We start from the raw sequence: 10,743 nt of genomic DNA, 5'->3' as shown, positions 1-10,743 counted from the left end.
TATGGGTTCGGTATCTCTCCAGAATTAACAACTTATGATTTTATAAAAATTATATAAATTACAATATGCACAATGATTCCATAATTGAGAACCTACAATTTTATAAAAATTAATTTTAAATTATATTTACTACATGGCCAAATAACTGAATGCATGTATTTGTTACCTGATCTTGGATTGCAAGTAACTCTTTGGCAGTTTTCTTAAGAATCTTGTAAGCTTCGAAATCAAATAGTGTCAAAGACACAGTACCGGAAGAGTCTTGCACCATAATAGGTATCTTGAAGCTATCAAAGTTAAAAACAAATGAAAACATTAGTATTACTAATAACAGAAATGTGGTTCATATTAGTATTTAGTATAAGGAAATAAAACTGTAATCTCAAACCACGGAATAGAATAGATGTCGACTCCTTCACATTTATCATTTGTACACACCAAAGATTTTGCATGATCAACATCAAATGAACCATACACATTTTCTTTCATTACAAATCTTTCCTCCACACTCGACTTACAATGGTTACAACCATTGTAATACCAAAGTTTATTAGTGCATATAGCTGTGATTGTGCCAAGAACCAAAACCTTCTTTGTCTATCAATATCAAACAAAAATAATAATAATACTTAGAAAAGACTATAAAAAAACTCAGCATGTAAAGTACTTATAAGAAAATACACACCATTGATATGGTTCCAAAGAAACCAATAAGCATGAAATCAAGGTTATTAAGAAACTCATCTTCAACACTTGAGATAACGTTTGCACCAACATGCTCATTTGATGAAGATGAAGCAGAAATTTTCTCTACATACCTAAACAGATTCATGTGATCAAATTAAAATATAAAAAGTAAATGTAGGTACAAAATAATACTGTTTAATGTTTATATGCATATTACTAACTATACCTCTTCCTAAAAGAGGATATATCTTCAATGTCAGTGTCGATAAAAAGTCTACTAAGCTCAAACCCGTTTGCAACTCCACGCTTGCCTGAATTTAAAAATAAAACCAAATATAGATCAATATAAACAGTGTCAAATTTAAAACATATAAATAAATATAAATATAAATATAAATTACTAAATAAAAAATTAAACTAATTAAGTTTAAATTGTACCTTTGTAAAGTTTAAATGACAAAGGATAACAACATATTTCTCTCGTTTCTTATCATTCATGTAAGAAAACATGTCAATAGCAAAACCATCCCACAAAGTAACCGGACACTTTTAGCCTCTAAAATATTAACATAAAACATTATAACATCAAGTAACCTTGTAACGCTTTAAACATCAAAATGCAACAACTTAATAAAAAGAACTCACTCAAGGTCTTCAACTCTAAGATTAAGTCTCTTGCCCTTGCTCCCATCCTTCTTTGATGTATCCTCTAGATTGAAACATACTTCCACATAACCAATCCAATCTATAAACAAAAATATATTGTTAAAAGAAAACAGCATTAAGAAGCGATAACATGAAAAAAAATAATAAGACAAAATAGTACATATATATCATGTAGTGATTTACATACCAATAACTGTATTAACTTCAATTTTATTTTTAACAACATCCTTCAGGTTAACGAAATTAAAACGGTATTTCGGTCCAGACCAGTCAAGGCATTCTCAACAGAAGTATAGAAATACAGTGATATTTTGTCATTTCTCTTGGTATACTTAGCAGAGGACTTATTAGCAGCAAGAGAAGGTTTGGTGATAAGAAGACATTCATCCAACTGAAGGAAGTCTTTGAATTTTCCTAGCATCATATGCAGACAACTGGCTTATATCATAGTTCCCTAAGAATATGAAACATCCGATTAAATAAAAAACGTGTTATATAACATTTGGTTATTCATATATCCAAAAAAATTATAAGACAAATATATACGGTACCATCTCATCCATGAAGATCATATCAAGACGATATATTTCATTTTTGTTTTCATTCATCATCTTCTTCGACATGCTAACAATCTTCACTCTAATCGAATAGTTGTTTGAGAATGTATTAAGATCGTTAAGCATGCTAACCTTTGCAACCTCCATTTGAAGACTGTACATAAAAAAAAAAGAATAAGCAAAATATATTTATTGCTAAACGTAGTATGATAATAGAATAAGCATGGATGTTCTTAAAAAAATATCAAGGTTGGAATTCAAGCTTACTGATTCTCCATTCAAAATTTTAATTGAATGCAGTGGCAAATGTAATTTGAAAGGTAAGTAGTGTATATCCTTATATTCTGCTTTATTAAAGCAATTAAATATTAGAAATGATATGCAAAGTAGAAAAAAAAAGAGAGAATGTCAATTTTAAATTACCATTTTGCATATTTTGAATTTCAAAGTTACTGATATATTATCAGTAATTACTGAATTGATTTGAAAGCAATTATCATGATGACTTTTCTAATTTTTATTTTAACTTTAATTAAGAGATAATAACCGTCAATTTGAAATTCACATTTTGCAAATTTTCAATGTCCAAAGCTCAAGAAATTAGCATTAATTACTGATTTGATTTGCAACAAATAGTCATCAAGAATTTTTTTAATTTTTTAATATAACTTTAAATTTATCATGAAAACAATGTTGGAGGAACTCTTATCTCATTAGAATGTAACGGTTAGGTAAAATGGTAATTTCATTGTAATTCTAGTTTTCATTTGATAATTTCAATCTATCACTAATTAACACCATCAATAATAAAAATGTGAGCAGTGGCTGTTTTTTAGGGAAACCGCTGATGGTCAATATCAGTGGATGTCAACAATAAAAAAGTGAGCGGTGGCTATTTCCTATCAGTGGATACCCAACAGTTTTTGAAACACAGATGTTTGGAGAGTCAGTGGTCAACACGAAGATTGAAGAAACAAAGGTTGTATTTCAGCAGTGGATAACTTTTAACAATCAAATGTTTGAACCAACACAGTGGTTGTAACAGGCTTTTAAACAGATGTTAGGGATTAAACAGATGTTTCGCCTTATATATCAGTTGTCTGGACTTAAACAGAAGTTTGACCTTAAATAGATTTTTGCCCATAAACAGAAGTTTGGTCATAAACAGAAGTTTGGTCATAAACAGATGTTTGGCCTTAAACAAATGTTTGAGCTTAAACAAATGTTTGCCCATAAACATCTGTTTGCAAAAAAAAGACCAATTTCAAGAATACTATACCCAAACAATCAAAATGAGGAGCTTAATAATCATCCAAGTGTACTTGATTTTTATTTATTAGTATAAAGATGAAACAACTGTTCAGTTTATAGTACAGATGAAACCACTGAAGTGATGTGATAAATACTGTTACATATAAACACTGTTGTGATAAACACTGTTACATATAAACACTGATGTCATAAAAATTGTTACATATAAAACACTGAGGTGATGACATCTAACAACCTAACAGACTATAAAACACTGATGTGAAAAACACTGTTACATATAAACACTGTTAACATAAACAAAGGTAGAATAACTTATGTTGATGCTGAACCACTGTTGTTGTTGGACAGTGGTTCACCTTTGGTTGATCAGGCCTTTGGTTCATCAGTGCTTGTCTTCAACAGGACTTTGGTCTTCATCAGTGGTTTGGTCTTCAACAGTGGATGATGTTCATCAGTCTTTGTGTACAACCGTCGTTATATCCAACAGTTGTTAGGCAGATCAGTGTTTTGCCTTCTTAACTTGTTATAACCACTGTCATTATAGGAAACTTAGTTGGGCAATGCTTATTGTGGATCAACGTGCAGCTTCAACAGCCAAATCAACATCATCTTTATCTCCTTCAGCAATATCCACTATGTTTTATTCAGTTCTTGGATCAAACATCTCGAACGATTTCCCTTTTCATCTAAACAATTAATCTGAAAAAAACACATGGAACTAACAACAAAAAGTACACCTGAAACAGAATCATCAATTAAGAATAAAAAAAAAACATGTGGAATTAACAATGCATAGATTACTGAACGAAACTTACGGTGCTGATTAAGAAAACTCCGTTTAATTGCTCAAATTGAGATGACGGGTGATCTGCAAGTGATTACAAATGAATGAATGCATCAATAAACGGTAAATCAAAAGGTTACGAATACCAAAAAATAAATCAGACCAATTGAGGTTACCTTGGTGTTGTGCAATCACTTTGATGTCCATGACAACATCACCTTCATAAAAAACAAAATAAAACTGATTGTAAGATTAAAACATTCAATGACTTACAGTACATGGGTCCAAATGATCTCAATCATGCACTAAAGTTCCTATACTCATCTGAGATTATATTCCGCTACACCATCTTAATTCGTCTCTCCACAACTTCAATTGTAAAGAAAAGGGCAAAAATCAAATACATGACTAACACAACCTCATTGAAAGTGGGACTGTAAATGAGTACCATACCGAATAACAAAAAGGGATGAAGCCTAAACTTTTGGGCTGGTATCACCTATCAACAGACCTGAAAACAAAATCAGTTTCTAAACAATGACTTCATGAAACGGAAAATCATTGAAGCAAACACAAATTAAGTAACAACCAACCTTAATTCAAAAGCCTGCAAATATAAAACTGCCACATGAACAAATGAAGTACAACTTGCTACAAAAATAATAAAGTGTAAAAATAATCTCAAAAACTTCTCTATAATTAAGTAGTTAAGCTACTCAATTTAGTTAACTACATAAACAATCCAACAATGAATTTACCGTCCTTCTCCTTCTCTTTCACATTTCCATCTCCTCAACAACGGTCCGGCAGAGGTTGCTTCTAATCAATAAACTCTATAAAATAATAATAATAAAAAAATAAGCATAAAATCTATATATTCTGCTTGGATTGCTAGAATAATAATATGAAAGTTGAAATAAAAACAGAGGATCAAGAAACATAGGAGCATCAAAAATTACTAACATGGGTGAATAAATCAACAAAACAGCTTGTGAAAGACATAAACTACAAACATATCAAAATCAGTCTACTCGTAATCACATGATACAACAAAGAAAGCATCTGAATAAACAATAACAAAGGAAAGACAAAGTCAAAAGCTACAAACAGAGTTATTCATATATTTCATATATATACAATAATAAAAACATTATTACGACATACCAGTGTCACTGATTAACAGGAGTTTGTACAAAAGGGTTCATCGAGTACGATAAGAAACCCTATGAGATCTGCTTCTTCTTCTGAGGGTACAAAAGGGTTCATCGTGTTCAGTATGAGAAAATAGTTAAAACAAAATAAAATTTATGAATGAAAAAATAGATCTTACATGATTATTCTGTTCTTCAACTACTCGATGGTACATGATTCAGGGTTTCAAACGCAGATGTATCGAATAGAAGTAACCTCTGCCGGACGTTGTCGAAGAGATGAAAATGTGAAGAAGGAGAAGGATGAACATCAGAGAGAAAGAGGATCTTGTATGGAAAGGTGAAGGAGAAGAATGAAATAGGGTTTGTGAAAATGTGAGAATAAAAGGCAGTGGTTACTGTTGGGCGGGAAAAGGGGGAAAACGATGCCCTAATTAAGTGACACGTGGCCAAATCACTTTCATTTATTATTTATTATATATAATAGATTTAGCTTTTATGTCAATAAAATATGAGTTAACAGTATGATTTTTAATACAAGTGTTGCATACTCAAAGGATATTGTGCATATATACTCATACCATGGTGGTGATGATCTCAAAAACCACTTGGAGTTTTGTTTTATTCTTTCTTATGCCTTTTTTCATTTTTAAGTGGTACCAATTATTATAAATATTAACTGCATTAATATTCCATATCATATACAGAGTAAATTGATGATCATGAAGCACATGTGTATTCTATATGTCCACATTTTAAAGAATACATTCTGGTATAAATTATAACCCACTATTATAATAGTTATCTTTTACTTTTCTCTCTATATTTCAAGAATTTTTATAATGCTATTAAATATAAACATAAACTATTATGACTTATGCTTTATTGAGCTATTAAACTAAATTATTCTTTGAGTAAGTTTACTAGTTTGTAGACCCATGTATTACATGTTGAGGATAGAACATGAAATGTTTTAAGATAATTATGGAGTTGATCGAGTTCTTTAGGGAAATAAATGTGTTTTCCATTCATATAAACTTACATGAGTTTTTTAAAATAAATATGTTATTATTGAGGTTTGTGTTTGAAGGACATAACGATTATAAGTTTTAAATTATTTTTTATATTTCATATTACTTCTTGCATCACACATAATAAATATAAATACATATAACTCTAATATGAACTGTACATACAAAATTAAAGAAAATATAACATTACTCGTTTTAAATGATGCGCTTACGAAGAAAAAATTTTGTTTTTGAATACAAAATAATTAGAATATTTTATCTCAAATTAATATTTTCTTATTTTAAAAAGTTTTATCAAAGTAGAAGACGGAATAAAATTAGTTCATGATCTAATATTATATATATATATAAACACACACACACACATACACACACGTGTATATATATACATATGTTTAACATTTATGAAAACGATAATAACAAATTATAAAAATGATGAGGTTTTAAATTTTTTGTTACGTCAAATATTGATGGGTATATAAGTTTTTGGTTATCGCATCTTCTTTTGATAAGTATGTTTTTATTTACTAAAGTAGAGATATTATACTAAAGTATAGGTAAGTAGATAACTAATATTAATTATTAAGAGTTAAGAATATTGAAAAGATATAACCATGAATATAACAATATTTCTAATATATACTAAATTCAATCATTTAATAGTCTTTATATTATTTTTACTTATTATTTATTATATGGTTGAGGTAGCATGCTAAATTGTCATATAACATTTTGGTGAAATTCTTTATTATAAGAGAATGCCATATGACATTAAAGTTACTCTTTTATTAATATTAGATGATCCATGCAAGTAACACTATTAGCATACTTATCATCTTAACAAACAAATACACTATATGGCGCAAGATCACTTTTTAGATCAGATTGGTAAACTTTTAATCTTTGAAAATTCCAGTCTCTTTCTAAAAGCTCATGAAAAGTAATTACTAACCTAAACTTCTATAACAAAAATACCAAGAATAGAGAAATATTTGTGTTAAATATGTGGCCAAATTCATATAGATTCAAAAAATGAAAACATATTTACACCTCTTTTATGTGTTACAATTGTTCTCTTTTCTTCTACATATATTGGCTCTCAGTTGGTGCATAACCGTCGGATCCTCATCAGTCATCAACGTCTTTTATTAAGAGTTGGTTGTGACAACCACCGCCCATGGTTGCAATGGACCAGAAAGATGGGCCACGTGACAGCCGCCCAGTTGACCCGTTGATTGGATGGGTCTCTTGACCCCCAAGGTATAGGATCGTTGATTATAATGGCAATCTATTTTTTTCTGTATGTCTTGGTTCTTTTTGTTGTCTATGATAGCTATTTATTGTTTTCCCCTATTATCATGTCTCAAACAACTAAAGGTATCATGAACACCGAAGATGACACAACTCCCACCACATCGGCTTACGAACGTGCCACACATCAATATCATGAACAAGGGCCTATGAGATCAAGATGGAAGCCACGACGATATAATGCGTAGAGAGCACGCGTGTTTTATGAAACATTCTACACATTTCACTTTTGTTTACCGTACATTGTTACTTGTATTTTATTTCAGCTGACTATCTGTGTTTTTATGTTTTAGTAGTCAGTGGTCCACTTAAAGATTCAATGCAATTTTCTTTAACCTTGCTTTTTCGTTTTTTAGACACGTTATATATGTCATTGCTTTTTTGTTTTTAGGCACGTTATATATGTCAATGTGAACTCATTTGATGAATTCATATTATACATGTATATATAAATGAAAACTTTTGTCATTATGACACTAAAAAACCCGTCCACCGGATGGGTATACTACTAGTTTATAAGTGTTACAAACATGTGCATTACACACGTAAAATTTTAAAAAAAATTGTAAATCATACTTCTATATAATCCTGATCACATAGTTTAAAAAGTGTAATAATAGTATAATATATTAATTGTGTTTTTTCCAATTAGTATTAACATAAGGATGGTTCAATCAAAAAGATCTAATTATTGTATTTTTTTATTTTACGATAATATTTAATAAAATAAATTGTATTTATCCAATAATATTAATTATATAGTCCATCCTAATCTGGTTATTAATATATTTAAATTAAATTTAGAGTTAATTACATAGTTAGTCTCTGTGGTTTGCACAAAATAACATACTTAGGTACTAATAGTTTAAAATCACCTTCTAGGGTATTAACTTTTCATTTTGTAACGTTTAGAGGTATTAACTTCTAGAGTATTAACATAGTTAGACCTTGTGGTTTGCACAAAGTAACATATTTAGGTACTAATAGAATGTGATTTTAAACCTCCAAATAACGCTGATACCTCCAAACGTTACAAAATGTAAAGTTAATACCCTAGAATGTGATATTAAACTATTAGTACCTAATTATGTTACTTTGTGCAAACCATAGGGACTAACTATGTAATTAACTCTTAAATTTATTATATTAGTAGGATAAGGATTCTAAAAAATATAAAATAAGATGTAAGTCTAAATTGTAAGGTTGAAAGAGAGAGATTGACACATGACAATAATTATAATCTTATATTAAAAGTTAAATTAGATTTGATATTTGATTTGTAACTTTACCATATTTGTCAATAATTAATAATTTAAATCATTGGGTTTTAAAAATATATGTGGTTAATCTCAATAAGCTGATATATTAACAAATAAAGTCATTATTCTAATGCATAAATAATTAAATTGGAGATATCAATAATAATAATAGTTTTGTTATAGATAATAATAAACTAACAATTAAAAGGCTTTTGACCTTTAAAGGATATTCATATTAAATACAGACATATTGAAACTATATAATGACCCTTTATCGTATGTCATAGAGGCGAGGATAATCTTGATCTCTAATATGTAAAATTGGTATACTAAAGAGATAAAGTAATTCTTATAAGTTTATCTCTATATCGTATAGTAGAATTTATTAACTCGAGTATCATGATATAACATTTTTTAGGATAAGAGGTTTATTTACAACTATTTATTAAGGTGGATAATGGTCCTCATATTAATTTACTTATTACTTATTATTGTGGTTGATGTAGCTTGAAAAATTGCCACATGACATTTTGGTGGAATTGATTTCTTAGAAGAATGTCACATGACTTTTAATGGATTGTTTATTAGATTAGATTATTTTGGGTTCCGCCAATGTTGCACGACCATGCTATTTATACCATATACTATCCTAAAACCCCTTAGTCATTGTGAGTACCCCTCTCAGGTACGTGCGACTAGATGCACAGAGTACCATGTTTCCATGTCATGGTACATCCTGTCTGCACCTAGATGCACATAGTACCATGTTTTATGTGCTTAATATATCACTCATTCCTGAACATTTGTAAAAAGTGGAACTCAAAATCGGTCTATGAAATAATACATTTCACCAGTCTTGAGTTCTAGTTGCTTATCTAATTCGCGTAACGATTATGCTATTAAGTTCTCCTCATTGATATCCTCCTTTTGTGCTTCCAAAATCTAAGGTTTAAGGTTTGTCTGAACAATCAATATTAGTGCTCGTGCACGTAGTGATTTAATTCGTTCTTTTGGGCTCAATGCATCAACTACGATGTTAGCTTTACCTGGGTGAGACTGAATATCACAGTAGTAGTCACTGAGCAATTTGACCCATCGTCTCTGGCGCGTGTTCAATTTCTTATGATCAAAGAGTTTTGGGATCACTGTGATTAAATTAATATGATTTAGCTAAATACTTGGTTTTGGGATAACTTTAATGTTTTTGATTAAAATCAAAAGGTTTTATCAATTAATTATTTTTGTAGTTTTTAAAAATAGTAATAATCTACATTATTATGTTTACTTTTTTATTAAATAATGAAATATATTATTTAATCAGTTACGCTTAGATTCGTTAATTGTGTTGTTTGTGTTATATATGTTACAATTGTTGTTGGTTTTGAACCCGAAGCTTCTATTTATGGAAAGTTTCATCGCTTTTGGATATAATTAGCTACTAATAGCATAATTTTAATATGTTAAGGTTTTATTGACTATAATTTCCATATATGGACACTTACCGGTTATTCGTCAATGCATATGAATTCCTGTACGTTTATATAAATAGCAAGGTATGTCTAGGTTTTATTTCAAGACTCCTATTATATAGTAAGTTTACATTAGGGATGAGATCGGTACGATACCGGTACCGTAAATACCGTTACCGAAATTGAGGAAATGTGGATACCGATTACCGTACCGTATTTATAGATTCGGTACTGGTACGGTACCGGTATCGGTACCGGTATTTCGGTACTTTACCACATTGATACCGGTTTGGTGTCATCCATTGTTTTACCTAAAAAAACTTTATGTGCATCCCATCCATCTATTATTAATTTAGCTGAACTAGAGTAATATATAGAGGAATGTAAACAAAGGGTAAACATATTAAGTAGTTAAAAAAATCAAAAGGTAAACATCCATGGGTTCGACTTTTAACATCCAAATTCAAACATGTCTAAAAAATCATCATAATTGATTAAAAATAGCCAGACAAAAGAAATTTGATAGTGATTTTTGTAAAACAATGTTCATGAAAAT

This window comes from Helianthus annuus, chromosome 9 (assembly GCF_002127325.2).
Source record: "Helianthus annuus cultivar XRQ/B chromosome 9, HanXRQr2.0-SUNRISE, whole genome shotgun sequence".
NCBI classification, from domain to species: domain Eukaryota; kingdom Viridiplantae; phylum Streptophyta; class Magnoliopsida; order Asterales; family Asteraceae; genus Helianthus; species Helianthus annuus.
The sequence above is the reverse complement of the archived record's forward strand: the minus strand, read 5'-3'. Positions refer to the sequence as shown.